The sequence below is a fragment of the Oncorhynchus kisutch genome, linkage group LG4 (genome assembly GCF_002021735.2).
Source record: "Oncorhynchus kisutch isolate 150728-3 linkage group LG4, Okis_V2, whole genome shotgun sequence".
NCBI classification, from domain to species: Eukaryota; Metazoa; Chordata; class Actinopteri; order Salmoniformes; family Salmonidae; genus Oncorhynchus; species Oncorhynchus kisutch.
The window spans coordinates 36260337-36276847 of NC_034177.2; the positions used below are offsets into that span (position 1 = coordinate 36260337).

General features: G+C 44.5%; 1 protein-coding gene across 4 annotated transcripts in view; it reads right to left on the bottom strand.

Annotated features, from left to right (window-relative positions):
• Positions 1 to 16511, bottom strand: part of LOC109888879 (tripartite motif-containing protein 44) — a 101299-nt gene that overhangs the window by 68128 nt on the left and 16660 nt on the right. Inside the window, exon 1 of one of the 4 annotated variants that reach the window (XM_031822916.1) lies at positions 1503 to 1970. The exons of 1 other annotated variant lie outside the window; for it this stretch is intronic. The gene's annotated coding sequence lies outside the window, so the exon portion shown is untranslated. Of the gene's footprint in view, positions 1 to 1502; positions 1971 to 16511 lie in introns of those variants that run through there. 2 more of the 4 variants (XM_031822914.1, XM_020480043.2) reach the window with 2 other exon arrangements.

The window sequence follows — 16511 nt, forward strand, 5'->3', positions numbered from 1 at the left end:
AACCCCAAGAGAGACACATCAAGGAGATTAACATTCAAAAGCTTGTTCAGGACATGAGGGCACATTTATTCACAACAGCCACAAGTTATTTTTCAAAAAAAAAAATATATAATACACAGGACAGGAGTTTATAGGTTTTTGTTCCAACCTTTCACCAACACCTCATTCAATCAAGTAATTGTTGTCTAAATTGTAGACAAATAGTTGAACATGGTGTTTGCTGGGCAGTAATAAAATGTGCACACAGTACAGTACCCTGGGGCAGAAATCATCCAGATCAGTATTTTAGAAAGAGCTTCATATGTTACAATGAGCTGACAATTCTGCATGATGGAGAATACTGTGTAGATCCACTTCTAACATAGTGACGTTGCACACTGCTGAATAAGTTCCTGACTAAACTCCTGTGATAGGGTGATTTTCCTGGTGGACAGGAGGTCCTCAAGTTCTTCACATCTGTCTGGGTGATGGGGTGGGATGTGCGTCAACCTAAGGAAAACAGAGCAGAAACATAAAGCCAAGGGAGGATAAATTAACCTCACTGCTCAAATTTAAAACGCTGGTTGAAGCTGCTGAGAACCACAACTAGCTTTGTTAATGTGCAATGGTTTTTCATATTCCTTGGCTTGATCACGTTAAGTTTTAAAACGTTCATTTCATTATATGCAATGGTGAAACAAGGGGGGGGGGGGGGGGGAACACAGTTAGAACACAGTTAGCTGCATTTCCTGCAGTTTTTTTATATGATGTTAAAATGTCTTGCCTCCAAACCAGTCGGCGCAGTGACTCAACATTTGAATAAAACATTTATATGAAAGTAATTCGTTCAATATTAACAAAATTTGGTGAATCAATAAACCTAATACTTACATTTTACAAAGTTATTCCTTATTCCTCTGGAACATTTTCTCCCAAGCAGGAACCTTAGACCCCATTAATTTAAAAGTTTCGCTCTGTCGCAAGGTGTTATGGGATATCCTCCCCGGTTAACGAAAAAATATGTTCCAATGCGAGCTTTGCTTTCCAGACTTTTCGCTTATAGAACTTCCGGTAAACTTAGTACATACTTGCCTTTTTGCGTTCTTATGTTTGGACTCGCACTTGAAAATGACAGTTGTCTTACGTACTCGCTATACGCTCTAGATAGAACACGAGTATGCATTTTGGAACTCAATAATAGTGTATGAGACAAAGGTGGGTACTGTAGTTCCGTAGTAATATTTACGATTATACACAGCAGGGCCTAAACTTCATTCAAATTCGCTATTTTGTTTTTTCTTCTGTTCTCCTTCTCTGTGTTGGGGCCTATTCCCTCCTGAACAATGCTCGGGTATTCTCTCTCCTTCCTGACACGAACAACCAGCACAAACCGGGCTTCGCTGCAACAACAAAAAACAACCATCTTCTCCCCTCTGCTATATCCAGTTCTCTGACTCATTCACACACTCACTTTTCCCCTGTGAGGCCTACCAGTGGGCAGCTCAGTTCAAATGGGTACTCACTGCTGGTATTTCTGTGAGGCAGGCGCTGCAGTCTCGTTCTCTTTCTGTCGCTCTTCGTTAAACTCTCTGCTGGGGAGAGCACAGCCAGTGTTGACGTTAGCTAGCTAGCACTTCCTTATGCAAACTGCCCTGGTCTACTTTCACTTCACAGCTGAAGCTCTGGCTGCATTCACTTCCTTGTTTTCCTCAGCTGCTGGGTATTTATTTTTCTCCCCCCTTTCTCTCTTTACTTCCTGGTTCTCTAGCGGCAGCCGGAAAGAGAGACACAGAAGTGGGAGAGAGAAACTATCTTGACAACCATAAAGGCAGAGGGAGCAGCCCGCTAGCAAACACAGACAACGGAGCAGGATTAGAAGGCTTCAGAGGGAGAGGAAACAAACTCTTCCACCGTCCTCAGATAGAGCTAAGAGGCTATTGAGCTAGGCTCCACATAAGCAGAAGTGTTTGGTCTGTGTTTAGAGTGCTGCCTCCTACTCTATGGTGAAACATAAATACATTTTCCATTAACTAAACCGGTTACGTTGAGTGGCCATGTGCTAATCTACTAATTGTTTTTTAGGAGAATAGTAACCCACATGGGTGATTGAAAAATTAACAGGGTCCACACTCCAGTCCATTTGGTGGCGGTAATTCACCTTAAAGTTGTTTGCCAACTGCCATATAGAATTCACAGAAGAAGAAAAATACGAAAGATGAGAGATTAATAAAAGAACTAACTAAAAACGATATAGGTTTCCCCTTTATCTGTGGATTAAATGTCAGATTAGAAAAAATATGACACAAAATGGGTCAAAATGGCTATTTTAACCGGCGTGTCATGAATGCATCTGGTGGGAATAGACAAAATCAACATGCGCATGGTGGAGGATGCATGCACAGAGCCAGTTTGGTCAAGGTGTAAACTGAAATCACAGTCTGAGTGGGCCTCAGAGGATGTGGACAAAGATGTGTTGCCAATTACAAAATATAAAATAACAAAGCCAGACAAGCCACACTGCAAGAGAATAAACAACAGAGACAAAAAAAAAGAAGCATTTAGCACAAACAGATGAGAAAATTATATTGTCCAAATCTTTAGTGATTTCCAGTGGAAAATAAGGGCGGCTAAAAAAAAATAATCAGAAGGTCGGATTTCAACAAAGACAACACTTGATATATCGCACTTGGGTAGTTTCACAAGAGTCCCTTTTTGGGTTGTGTAACTTGGTGGGGAATAAAACATGAAACTATGCAGAGGGTTAAGTAAGCTCTAATTGACAAGATATGGCAAGACCACATAACTTACTCACTATAGAACATCATTGCCTTTTTATGCTCTTTTTCTCTATGCTTATTCTGACCTTGAACTTTAGTATGAGAATAGCATGCTATTCACCCACTAACCGTTTGAGGTGGAGCGCAAATAAATGAAGGTGTGGTGGAGGTGTATCTAAAGATACAACGTATTCGGACCTTCACTTTAAGCCAATTAAAAGCCCATTTACAGTGCATTCGGAAAGTATTCAGACCCCTTCCCTTTTTCCACATTTTGTTACGTTAATTAAAGCCTTATTCTAAAAGTGATTCTAAAAAAATAACAATCCGGGCCTCCCGGATGGCGCAGTGGTTAAGGGCACTGTACTGCAGCGTCCAGGCTCTGTCATAACTGTCCGCAACCGGGAGGTCCGTGGGGCGACGCACAATTGGCCTAGCATCGTCCGGGTTAGGGAGGGGTTGGCCGGTAGGGCCTTGTCTCATCGCGCACCAGTGACTCCTGTGGCGGGCACCAGCGCAGTACACGCCAACCAAGGTTGCCAGGTGCATGATGTTTCCTCCGACACATTGGTGCGGCTGGCTTCCGGGTTGGATGCGCGCTGTGTTAAGAAGCAGTGCGGCTTAGTTGGGTTGTGTATCGGAGGTCGCATGACTTTCAACCTTCGTCTCTCCCGAGCCCGTACGGGAGTTGTAGCAATGAGACAAGATAGTAGCTACTAACAATTGGATACCATGAAATTGGGGAGAAAAAAGGGCACAAAAAAAAACTATCCTCAATCTGCACACAATACCCCAGAACGACAAAGCAAAAACAGGTTTTAAGAAATGTTTGGAAATGTATTAAAAATGTAAAATAAACACAAAAATTATTGAGATAAGTATTCAGACCCTTTGCTATGAGTCTCAAAATTGAGCTCCTTATCATCCTGATCATCCTTAAGATGTTTCTACAACTCGATTGGAGTGCATCTGTGGCATCTGTGGCAAATTCAATTGATTGGACATGATTTGGAAAGACACACACAAGTCTATATAAGTTGACAATGCATGTCAGAGCAAAAACCAAGCCATGAGGTTGAAGGAATTGTCCATAGAGATCAGAGACAGGATTGTGTCGAGGCACAGATCTGAGGAAGGGTACCAAAACATTTCTGCAGAATTTAAGGTCCCCAAGAACACAGTGGCCTCCATCATTCTTAAATGGAAGAAGTTTGGAACCACCAAGACTCTTCCTAGAGCTGGCCGCCCGGCCAAACTGAGCAATGGTGGGAGAAGGGCTGATTGTCACTCTGACAGAGCTCCAGAGTTCCTCTGTGGAGATGGGAGAATCTTCCAGAAGGACAAGCATTTCTGCAGCACTCCACCAATCAGGCCTTTATGGTAGAGTGGCCAGACGGAAGCCACTCCTCAATAAAAGGCACATGACATACCGGGACTCTCAGACCATGAGGAACAAGATTCTCTGATCTGATGAAACCAAGATTGAACTCTGGCCTGAATGCCAAGCATTATGTCTGGAGGAAACCTGGCACAAGCCCTAGGGTGAAGCATGGTGGTGGGAGCATCATGCTGTAGGGATGTTTTTCAGCAGCAGGGACTGAGAGATTAGTCAGGATCGAGGGAAAGATAAACGGAGCAAAGTACAGAGAGATCCTTGATAAAAATCTGCTCCAGAGTGCTCAGGACCTCGGAATAGGACAAAGGTTCACCTTCCAAAAGGACAATGACCCTAAGCCAAGACAATGCAGGAGTGGATTTGGAACAAGTCTTAATGTTATTGAGTGGCCCAGCCAGAGCCGGGTCTCTCTGGAGAGACCTGAAAATAGCTGTGCAGGGATGCTCCCCATCCAACCTGACATAGCTTGAGAAAATCTGCAGAGAAGAATGGGAGAAACTTCCCAAATACATGTATGCCAAGCTTGTAGCGTCATACCCAAGAATTCTCGAGACCGTAATCACTGCCAAAGGTGCTTCAACAAAGTCCCGAGTAAAGGGTCAGAATAGTTATGTAAATGTGATATTTTATTTATTATTTTATTTTTTATTTCTAAATTAGCAACATTTTCTAAAAAACTTTTTTTGCTTTGTCATTCTGGGGTATTGTGAGTAGATTGACTGTTTAATCCATTTTTGAATATGGACGTAATGTAACAAAATGTGGAAAAAGTCAATTGGTCTGAATACTTTCCGAATGCACTGTATGCTTGAAACCGAAAATGTGTACGAAAGCTTCTTATGGAAGTTGTGACACAATTGCGGAGCCACTGGAGGCATGCAGAGGCCAAATTGAGCTTGGTACTTCATCACTGTGCGCCTCCCAATTTTAATAACAATGCGTAGGGCTCCATATAGCTCCGCATTGACATGATTGGTTGACGGTAGGTAGGGGCAGGAAGTCCTATATAAACACAAACTCACTTCCTTGACAAGATCTCTGCCCAACAGCTCTGCACTGCTCTGTGAAGCGCAAGCAGTATGAATGCCCTGACTTCTGCAGAGACCATATCACCATAAATGCTGCACGGCCAATGCAGAAGTCAGTTTGACCATGCACAGCCTTTTAATTCCCCAATAATTCGACCACCATTAATAAGTTCTTGCAAATCTACCGGTCTGTTAAGGGAATATATATGTTTCCAGTAATGTCTAAAAATTCCACCCTGAAACGTATAAGACTATGTGAAAAGTATTAGAATTGTAAGACTATATTCCAATAATACATGTGTGGGACAAGTTAAGAGGGAGAAATGTATGGTTGAGAAAACAGAGGCTGGTAGACTACACATGATATCTCTGAAAAAGCTCACAACAGGAGGGCCCTTCCAAGGTCTCTCTAATCTAGGGAGGAGAGGAGAGAATGGCGAGAAACTGCCTAGGCTGGTAGAAAAGTGATAAAACTGTGTGTGTGTGTAGAGGGGGTTATAAAGACTGTTCAAATTTTGGATGACTTTAGAATGTTCTCGTGAATAAAGAACCAACCTTTTGCAGAAGCTGAGTCTTTGCCTAATTATTATTAAACCCAGGGTCTTACAAACCTTGGGGATTGGTCAAAGCTTAAATAATTGTTTAGTTATCATCATTGGGATTGAAAATTCGCGTAACATGGTCCCAAGTGGAAAAGCATCTACTTTATTTTTTCCTGATAGAAATAACACCATTCTCAATGCACTGTAATTTCCAAATTAATACAAACTGTTGAGTAATTCATTTGCATAAGGGGATTGTGAATATAAATTACTTTTTTAGATGTATTTATCTTTTAATCACTGGAGACAAATGTGAAACCAGTCATACGGCAGAAAACTGAAACATATCAACTTTCCCACAATAAAGTTTATGAAATGCTGTGCCATTATCAACCAATCAATCAAATTTATGTATAAAGCCCTTTTTACATCAGCAGATGTCACAACTTGCTATGCAGAAACCCAGCCTAAAACCTCAAACAGCAAGCATTGGATATGTGGAAGCACGGTGGCTAGGAAAAACTCCCTAGAAAGGCAGGAACCTAAGAAGAAACCTAGTGAGGAACCAGGCCAGGGGTGGCCAGTCCTCTTATGGCTTTGCCAGGTGGAGATTATAAGAGTACATGGTCATTAAGATTGTTCTTCAAGATGTTCAAACGTTCATAGATGACCAGCAGGGTCAAATAATAATCACAGTGGTTGTAGAGGGTGCAACAGGTCAGTACCTCAGGTGTAAATGTCAATTAGCTTTTTATAGTCGAGAATTCAGAGGTCGAGACAGCATGTGTGGTAGAGAGAGAGAGAGAGTGGAAAACAGCAGGTCCGGGACAAGGTATCATGTCCGGTGAACAGGTCAGGGTTCCATAGCCGCAGGCAGAACAGTTGAACCCACGGACAGGGCCAACCAGGCAGAATATAACCCTGCAGCCCCCACACCACTATAGGTATATCAACAGACCACCAACTTACTACCCTGAGACAAAGCTGAGTATAAGCCACGAGGATCTCCTCCACCGAAACAAGCCCAAGGGGGCGCAAAAACGGACAGGAAGATCAGGTCAGTGACTCAACCCACTCGTAGTAAGACATTTCTGTCCTACTAGTGTCTGTGTCTTTATGGTCTCCATTCTAGTTCCCTGCAGCTAATCTGGGCGTATGGTCACTAGAGATGACTAGAGCTGACAAATGAGTTCAAGACTGCATTACATACTGTAGATAAGAATGTGTTTTACTAGAGATAGCATAGGAGTAGAACAATCCCTCATTGTCTCAAAATCATCCTTGCAACTGGGAAACTAAGCCAGGGTGGGGTTAAGACAACAACCCTGTGCTGATAACGACCGGATGAACCCAGAGTGGTTTATGATTCCTCTTGGTGTGCATGAGAGGGGCTGAACCAACCACGACGAAGCGATTTTAGTGTCAGCTATATATAGTACTCTGCATTTGTGTAAAGGTTAGGTTACTCGGTCCAACACTCAAGGGTGTGGGGTCGACCAGCCTCATTATTGCATTAATTAATCCATTTGAAATAAAGATGCTTGTTTGAAGAAATTGCAGTCTGTCTCAGTATGAATTTCCATGACAAGGGATGCACCCCTCCCAGGTAAGACATGGAAGAGCACTAGTAAGCCAGTTGAACAGCCCCCGTAATAGGGTCAGAGGCAGAGAATCCCAGTGGCGAGAGGGGCGGGCCAGGCATAGACAGCAAGGGTGGTTCATTGCTCCAGTGCCTCAATCATAGGATCTACTGAGGAGATGAGTCTTCAGAAAATACTTAAAGGTTGAGACCGAGTCTCACATGGATAGAAAGACCATTCCATAAAAATGGAGCTCTATAGGTTAAAGCCCTGCCTTCAGCTGTTTGCTTATAAATTCTAGGGACAATAAGGAGGCCTGCGTCTTGTGACCTTAGCGTATGTGTCGGTATGTATGGCGGGACCAAATCGGAGAGATAGGTAGGAGCAAGCTCATGTGCTGCTTTGTAGGTTAGCAGTAAAATCTTTATACCAGTCCTAACATAAGTAGAGAGGCTAGCACTGGAGTAATATGATCAAATCTTTTGATTCTAGTCAAGATTCTAGCAGCCATGTTTAGCTTTAACTGAAGTTTATTCAGTGCTTTATCCGGGTAGCCGGAGAGTAGAGAATTGCAGTAGTCTAATCTGGAAGTGATAAAAACATGGATTAGTTTTTCTGCATAATTTTTGGACAAACAGTTTTCACTTTTGCAATGTTACAACAATTTTAAAAAGCTGTCCTCTAAATATTCTTGATATGTTTGTCAAAAAAGAGAGCAGGGTCCAGAGTAACACCGAGGTCCTTCACAGTTTTATTTGAGATGGACTGTACAACCGTCAAGATTAATTGTCAAATCCAACAGCAGATCTCTTTGTTTCTTGGGACCTAGAACTAGCATCTCTGTTTTGTCCAAGATTAAAAGTAACATATGCCACCATCCTCTTCCTTAGGTCTGAAACACAAGCTTCCAGGGTAGGCAATTTTGGGGCTTCACCATGTTTCATCGAAATGTACAGCTGTGTGTCGTCCGCATAGCAGTGACATTTGACATTGTGCTTCTGAATGACGACACAAAGAGGTAGAATATATAGTGAATAACAGTGGACAATAATATATAGTGAACAATAGTGATCCTGAAATGGAACCTTGAGGAACACCGAAAAGTACAATTCATTTGTCAGAGGACAAACCATCCACAGAGACAAACTGATATATTTCTGAGAGATAAGAACTAAACCAGGCAAGAACTTGTCCATGTAGACCAATTAGGATTTCCATTCTCTCCAAAAGAGTGTGGTGATCGATGGTGTCAAATGCAGCATTAAGGTCTAGAAGCATGAGGACAGATGCAGAGCCTTAGTCTGACGCCATTAAAAGGTAATTTACCACCTTCACTGATTTTTCTAAACATATTTAGAGGAATGGGAGGTTCGATATAGGCCGATGGTTTTTTATATTTCCGGGTCAAGGTTTGGCTTTTTCAAGAGAGGCTTTATTACTGCCACTTTTAGTGAGTTTGGTACACACTCGGAGGATAGGGAGCCATTTATTATATTCAACAAAGGAGATTCAAGCACAGGAAGTAGTTATTTCAGTAGTTGGAATAGGGTCCAGTATTCAACTTGAAGGTTTGGAGGCCATGACTATTTTCATGAATGTGTAAAGAGATACAGGATTCCGAAACTTGAGTGTCTCCATTGATCCTAGGTCCTGGCAGTTCTGTGCAGACTCAGGACAACTGAGCCTTGGAGAAATACGCACATTTAAAGAGGAGTACGTAAGAATTGAATTTGTAAGGACTTTTCATATCAAATGTTATTTGTCACATGCCCGGAATACAACCGTGAGATGCTTAGTTACAAGCCCTTAGCCAACAATGCAGTTCAATTAAATACATAATAAACAAAGTAAAAAAATATATTTTAAAAAGTAACACAATAACAACAATGAGGCTTTCTACAAGGGGTACCTGTACAGAGTCAATGTGTGGGAGTACAGGTTAGTCAAAGTAATTTGCACATGTACAGTTGAAGGTGGAAGTTTATATACACCTTAGCCAAATACATTTAAACTCAGTTTTTCACAATTCCTGACATTTAATAACTAGTAAAAATTCCCTTTTTTAGGCCAGTTGGGATCACCACTTTATTTTAAGAATGTGAAATGTCAGAATAATAGTAGAGAAAAGGAGTTATTTCTGCTTTTATTTCTTTCATCACATTCCCAGTGGGTCAGAAGTTTACATACACTCAATTAGTATTTGGTAGCATTGCCTTTAAATTGTTCAACTTGGGTCAAACTTTTCGGGTAGCATTTCACAAGCCTACCACAATAAGTTGGGTGAATTTTGGCCCGTTCCTCCTGACAGAGTTCGGCTTGTAGGCCTCCTTGCCAGCACACGCTTTTTCAGTTCTGCCCACACATTTTCTATGGGATTGAGGTCAGGGCTTTGTCATGGCCACTCCAATACCTTGACTTTGTTGTCCTTAATTAAGCCATTTTGCCACAACATTGGAAGTATGCTCAGGGTCATTGTCCATTTAGAAGACCCATTTGAGACTAAGCTTTAACTGATGTCTTGAGATGTTGCTTCAATATATCCACATAGTTTTCCATCCTCATAATACCATCTATTTTGTGAAGTGCACCAGTCCCTCCTGCAGCAAAGCACCCCCACAACATGATGCTGCCACCCCCATGCTTCACGGTTGGTATGGTGTTCTTCGGCTTGCAAGCTTCCCCTTTTTCCTCCAAACATAACGATGGTCATTATGGCCAGCAGCTCTATTTTTGTTTCATCAGACCAGAGGACATTTCTCGAAAAAGTAAGATCTTTGTCCCCATGGGCAGTTGCAACGAGTAGTTGGGCTTCTTTATGGCGGTTTTGGAGCAGTGGCTTCTTCCTTGCTGAGCGGCCTTTCAGGTTATGTCAATATAGGACTCGTTTTACTGTGGATATGGATACTTTGTACCGGTTTCCTCCAGCATCTTCACAGGGTCCTTTGCTGTTATTCTGGGATGTATTTGCACTTTTCGCACCAAAGTACGTTCATCTCTAGGAGACAGGACACGTCTCCTTCCTGAGCGGTATGATGACTGCGTGGTCCCATGGTGTTTATACTTGCGTACTATTGTTTGTACAGATGAACGCGGACCGCGTACCACCTACAATTGTTTTTCCTGAGGTCTTGGCTGATTTCTTTTGATTTTCCCATGATGTCAAGCAAAGAGGCACTGAGTTTGAAGGTAGGCCTTGAAATACATCCACAGGTACACCTGCAATTGACTCAAATTATGTCAATTAGACTATCATACAGTGAATTATAAGTGAAATAATCTGTCTGCAAACAATTGTTGGAAAATTTACTTGTGTCATGCACAAAGTAGATGTCCTAACCGGCTTTCCAAAACTATAGTTTGTTAACAAGAAATTTGTGGAGTGGTTGAAAAATGAGTTTTAATTACTCCAACCTAAGTTTATGTAAACTTCTGACTTCAACTGTACCAAATATAGATCTCAATGGACAACCTCTGCCATGCTTTAAATAAACCTTATTGTGATAGGAAATCACCAGTCCATTTCAATACATACCCCCAACTGCAGGTAGGGGTAAAGTGACTATGCATAGATAATAAACAGCCAGTAGCAGCAGTGTCAATGTAAATCATCTGGGTGGCCATTTGATTAATTGTTCAGCAGTCTTATGGCTTGGGGGTAGAAGCTGTTATTAAGGAACCTTTTGGTCTGAGGCTTGACGCTCCGGTAGCACATGCCGTGCAGTAGCAGAGAGAACAGTCTATGACTTGGGTAGCTGGAGTGTTTGAATTTTTTGGGGACCTTCCTCTGACACAGTCTGGTATATAATTCCTGGATGACAGGAAGCTTGGCCCCAGTGATGTACTGGGCTGTACGCACTACCCTCTGTAGCGTCTTAGGGTCAGATGCCTAGCTGTTGCCATACCAGGCATTGATGCAACCGGTCAGGATGCTCTCAATGGTGCAGCTGTAGAATGTTTGAGGATCTGGGCACACATGCCCAATCTTTTCAGTCTCCTGAGGGGGAAAAGGTGTTGTTGTTCCGTCTCCACGACTGTCTTCATGTGGTTGGACCATGATATTTTGATGGTGATGTGAAAACCAAGGAACTTGAAACTCTCAAACAGCTACACTACAGCTCAGTCGATGTTAATGGGACCTGTTCGGCTCACCATTTTCTGTAGTCCACAATCAGCTCATTTGTCTTGCTCAACGTGAGGGAGAGGTTGATGTCCTGGCACCACACTGCCAGGTCTCTGACCTCCTCCCTATAGGCCATCTCATCGTTGTTGGTGATCAGGCCTACCACTGCTGTGTCATCAGAAAACTGAATGATGGTGTTGGAGTTATGTTTGGCCACGCAGTCATGGGTGAACAGGGAGTACAGGAAGGGACAAAGCGTGCACCCCTAAGGGGCCCCGGTGTTGTGGATCGGCATGGCAGTAAGTACAAGATCCAGTGGCAGAGGGAGGTGTTTAGTCCCAGGGTTCCTAGCTTAGTCATGAGCTTTTAAGCAACTATAGTGTTAAAATGCTGAACTGTAGTCAATGAACAGCATTCTCACATAGGTGTTCCTTTTGCCCAGGTGGGAAAGGGCAACGTGGAGTGCGATTGAGATTGCGTCATCTGTGGATCTGTTGGGGCGGAATGTGAATTGGAGAGGGTCCAGGGTTTCTGGGATGATGGTGTTGATGTGAACCATAACCAGCTACCGACGTGAGTGCTATGGGGCGGTAATCATTCAGGTAGGTTACCTTCGCTTTCTTGGGCACAGGGACTATGGTGGTCTGCATGAAACATGTGTGTATTACAGACTCAGGCAGGGAGAGGTTGAAAATATCAGTGAAGACACTTGCCAGTTGGTCAGTGCATGCTCGGAATACACGTCCTGGTAATCTGTCTGACCCTGCGGCCTTGTGAATGTTGACCTGTTTAAAGGTCTTACTCACATCTGCTACGGAGAGTGTGATCACACCATCATCTGGAACAGCTGATGCTCTCATATATGGGGATCAGAAGGGACCTTACGTCATAGGCGGGACTACCCTCGAAGTCCAGGGGAGGGGTGTCGTGGGGGACTGTACCAACCAGGGGACCCGGAACCACCGGCCTTAGGGGGGAAACATGAAGAGGGTGAGATCCCTTAGTCATTGGGAAGCTGTAAATTGGTAAATTACCTCATTGAGGACTTGAATGGTCCCACAAAATTGGTTCCCAGCTTCTGGCAGAGCAGGCGGAGTGGGAGATTCCTGGTGGAGAGCCAGACACAATCAAACAGGATTGAAAACTGGTGCCTCACTGAGTTGGCAGTTCGCCTTCTCCTTCTGGTGCATTGGAATTTCATGTGGGTGTTGATCTAGCTCGGGATCCATGGAGCCAGGGCCAGCTGGTACTCCAGGATGCACTGGAAGGGAGACAACCCTGTAGAGGAGTGAAGTAAGTGAGTTCTGGGCATACTCCACCTAGGGAAGAAACCGCCCCCACTCCCTCTTCCATCCTGACAGTGACTCCTCAGGAACCTCCCCAGCTCCTGGTTGGTCCTCTCCTCCTGCCCGTTGGATTGAGGCCAGTACCCGGATGTTAGGCGGACCATAACCCCAGCTTCTCCATGAAGGATGTTCATTCACGTGACGTGAATTGGGGACCACAGTCGGAGACAATATCCTCCAGAAGGCCATAGTGCCAGAAGACCTGCTGAAACAGTGCCTCATTAACCTGGAGAGTGGCAGGGAGACCAGAGAGGGATAAAACGTTGGAGAATCTGTCCACAACAACCATAAGTGGTGAAACCATCAGACAAGGGAAGATCAGTGACTAAATCTAGTGACAGATGGGTCCAAGGCCACTGAGGCACAGGAAGGGGAGGGAGTTTCCCTGCTGATGTGTTCCAGGGAGACTTGGTTTGGGCACATACAGAGCAAGAGTTGACATAGTGGGAGACATCCTGCACCAAGGTGGGCCACCAGTACTTAATGTAGATAGATTGAGTGGCCCGGATGATACCTGTGTGTCCAGCAGCAAGCAATGTGTGCCCCTAGGTCAAAAGCCGATCCCTTAACACCCTGGGAATGTAGATACGCTCCGGAGGACAGGTAGCCGGTGCAGGTTTCCTCTCCAGGGCCTGGAGGATGTCCACGTCTATGTCCCAAAGCACGGGGCAACAATTCGGGAAGGCAGTATGATTGGACCACTCAGGACAGGAACTTATCCCGAATGGTGGAGTCGCGACATTGCACCGACTTTGGCATATGACAAGGTGAAGTTGAATCTACTAAAGGGCCCACCTTGCTTGGCGCGGGCACAGCCATCTCGCTTGTCCGTATGTACTCCAAGTTCCGATGGTCGGTGAGGATGAGAAATGGGTCCGTGTTTCCCTCCAGCCAGTGTCTCCACTCCTCTAATGCCAACTTCATTGCAAGGAGCTCCCGATCACCGACGTCATAGTTAGTCTCTGCAGGGGACAGTTTTTTAGAGTAGTATGCACATGGATCAGTTTTTGTGGATTACCTTGACGTTGTGACAGAATGGCCCCCACTCCCCCTTCTGCGGCTTCCACTTCCACCACAAAGGTCAGCTTAGGGTCTGGGTGTTTCTGCAATGGGGCGGAGGTGAAATGCCCCTTCAGTAGGTGGAAGGCCTCATCAACTGCAGGAGATCCACCCCAACTAACAGGGACCACCTTTGAGGAGAAAGGTGAAAGGAGAGGCGATGGAGCTGAAGTTCCTGATGAAGGCCTAGTAAAAGTTGGAAAACCTCAAAAACCATTGTAGTCCCTTTATGGTGGTTGGGACTGGTAATGACCTGACCACATCTACCCTCCTTTCCTTCATAACCACTCCATGTGGGCTGATCTGATATCCCAAGAAGGAGACATCCACCTTATGGAACTGGCACTTCTCCGCTTTCACTTACAGATGGTTCTCCAGGAGGCGTCCCAGGACTATCCGGAGTAGGCGAAACAACTGGGCCCCGCAGAGCTGTTCAATGGCAGCCAGCACCAACGGGAGGGGGTAACAGTACTTGGTGGTGATGGTATTGAGACCTCTGTTGTCAATACACAGACGGAGACCCCCCTCCTTCTTGGCCACGAAGAAGAAAACATCCGACGCAGGGGAGTTGGATGGACGGATTAATTCCTGTTAAAGAGCCTCCTGGATGTACTCCTCCATAGCCTTGGTTTCAGCCTCCAACAGGGGGTAGCGGCAGTGCGGAGGCTCAGAGTCTGTTTGCAGGTCAATGGCACATTCCCAGGGGCAATGAGGAGGGAGACAGGTGGTACGAGTCTTGGAGAAAACATCCCTGAGATCCTGGTAAACCTCTTGGATGTCGGCCTGCTGGGCAACCACATAATTCTCAACCGAAGTGGAACCACAAGGTAAGGGAAAGCAGGTCTTCCGGCATCCGGGGCCCAGGCCATAATCTCCATCCTCTGCCAGGAGATGGTGGGGTCGTGGTGTTGGAGCCACAGGAGGCCAAGGACAACTCCGCAGCGGTCTGGTCCTTATGCCGTAGTTGAAGTAGGTGCTCACTCCCCCGCTCTTCCCTCCGGTGGATGATCGAAGACTCCTTTGAACAAAGCCATGAACCTCACATAGGAACCAGGCTCCTCCTCTCCTCTCTCCCAGACGGCCGTAGCCCATTCCAACACCAGCCCAGTCAACAGTAAAATATCCGTGGCAACCTTGGACATCTCGGTGGCGGGGGCTCCCATTTGATGAGGAAATAGAGGGAGCACTGGAGAAGGAAGCCACGGCATTTGGATGGGGTCCCGTCAAATCTGTCTGGAAGGTACAAATGGGAATCGCTGACCTGGGCAGACTGCTGAATGTGCTAGGGTGCTGGCTCGCTCCATCAACCCATGGTAGAGGATCCTCCGCTCATTGGGGTGACGCCTTGTGGGGAAGCTCTAGATGTTGAAGAAGGTGGAGGACCTCATCCATCACTGTCCCCAGTTGCGCCAGCTGATCGTGGTGTTTTGGCGAAGTAGGTCTCCCTGTTCACCGACCATCTGGGAGATGTCTCGGTTGGTTGCTGGTTCCATTTTGTGAGGCAATATTCTGTAACGTAGACACAGGGAGTCAGGAAGTGCAGTTAATGAGTTTAGTGACAAAGGGCATTGAATGATACAAAACAAGAAAGTGTCTAAACATGGAAACATAAACAATATTGCCTGGTGGGTGATTCAACGGAGGGCTGTATAAAGGGGAAGTAATTAGGGAGGTGATGAAGTCCAGGTGTGCCTAATGAGGCGTAGGTGTGCAGAATTAAGGGTGCCAGGTGTGTGTAAGGATGGGTTGCCAGGACCGGTGGTTAGTAGACCGGTGACACCGAGTGCTGGAGAGCAGGAGCGGGAGTGGAAGTGTCACAAGGTTTGGCTGTTGACTTACTATATACTATATGTATATATATGTGGATGTGTGGATGTTTTGGTTTTTGCCCTAGTATTACACAGCTAATTAAAATAACCAACTCATAATCAAGATTTGATTATTTGAATCAGATGTGTAGCGCTAGGGCAAAAACCAAAATGTTACAGAACAATACAGTGATAAATTCACAAAATTCACATTTCTCCTGTCATGCAACGAATTAACAGATTTTATAAGAACTATTTCCCATTACATCGCTGTGGTTCCTCCCAAACCTATACAGAGGCAGGGAGAGGTGTTGTTGCAATGTTGTTATAATTACCATCAGCCCATGCTAAATACTTTCTAGACAATTAGCAGGGCCATTGACTTGACAGTATTACAATAAGCACTCAATAAAATTACACAATGGTCCCTAAAGCAAATGTGAAACAAACAAGAATTTTTTTCCGAACATTATTCAAAGTATTATTTAATTTAATAATGGAGCATTTTCTAAATTCAAACAAACTGGACACTGGACATTTTAGAAGATACTTTTTAGGCCCGAATCGAGAACAAAGATAGTATCGCCCATATCATTGTCATGACTCTCTCACCTTGGTGAGGATCAAAGGTGCCAGATCAGCTAAGCTATTGGCGGACAGATAACCAGCCCCCGTCTCTCCCACAGGAGAGGAAATGGGGGAGTTGGGGCGATTTTATGACTTAAAAGTCGATCATAAAATTTAGAGAGAACTTCCTCTTTCTTGATCTCTATTTTGGGAGAATGGAATGTCTCGTTATTACAGAGAGACCCCTGCCCAAAACTTCAACAACAAATGATGAACACTGGGACAATATATTTCAACATACGAATGTTG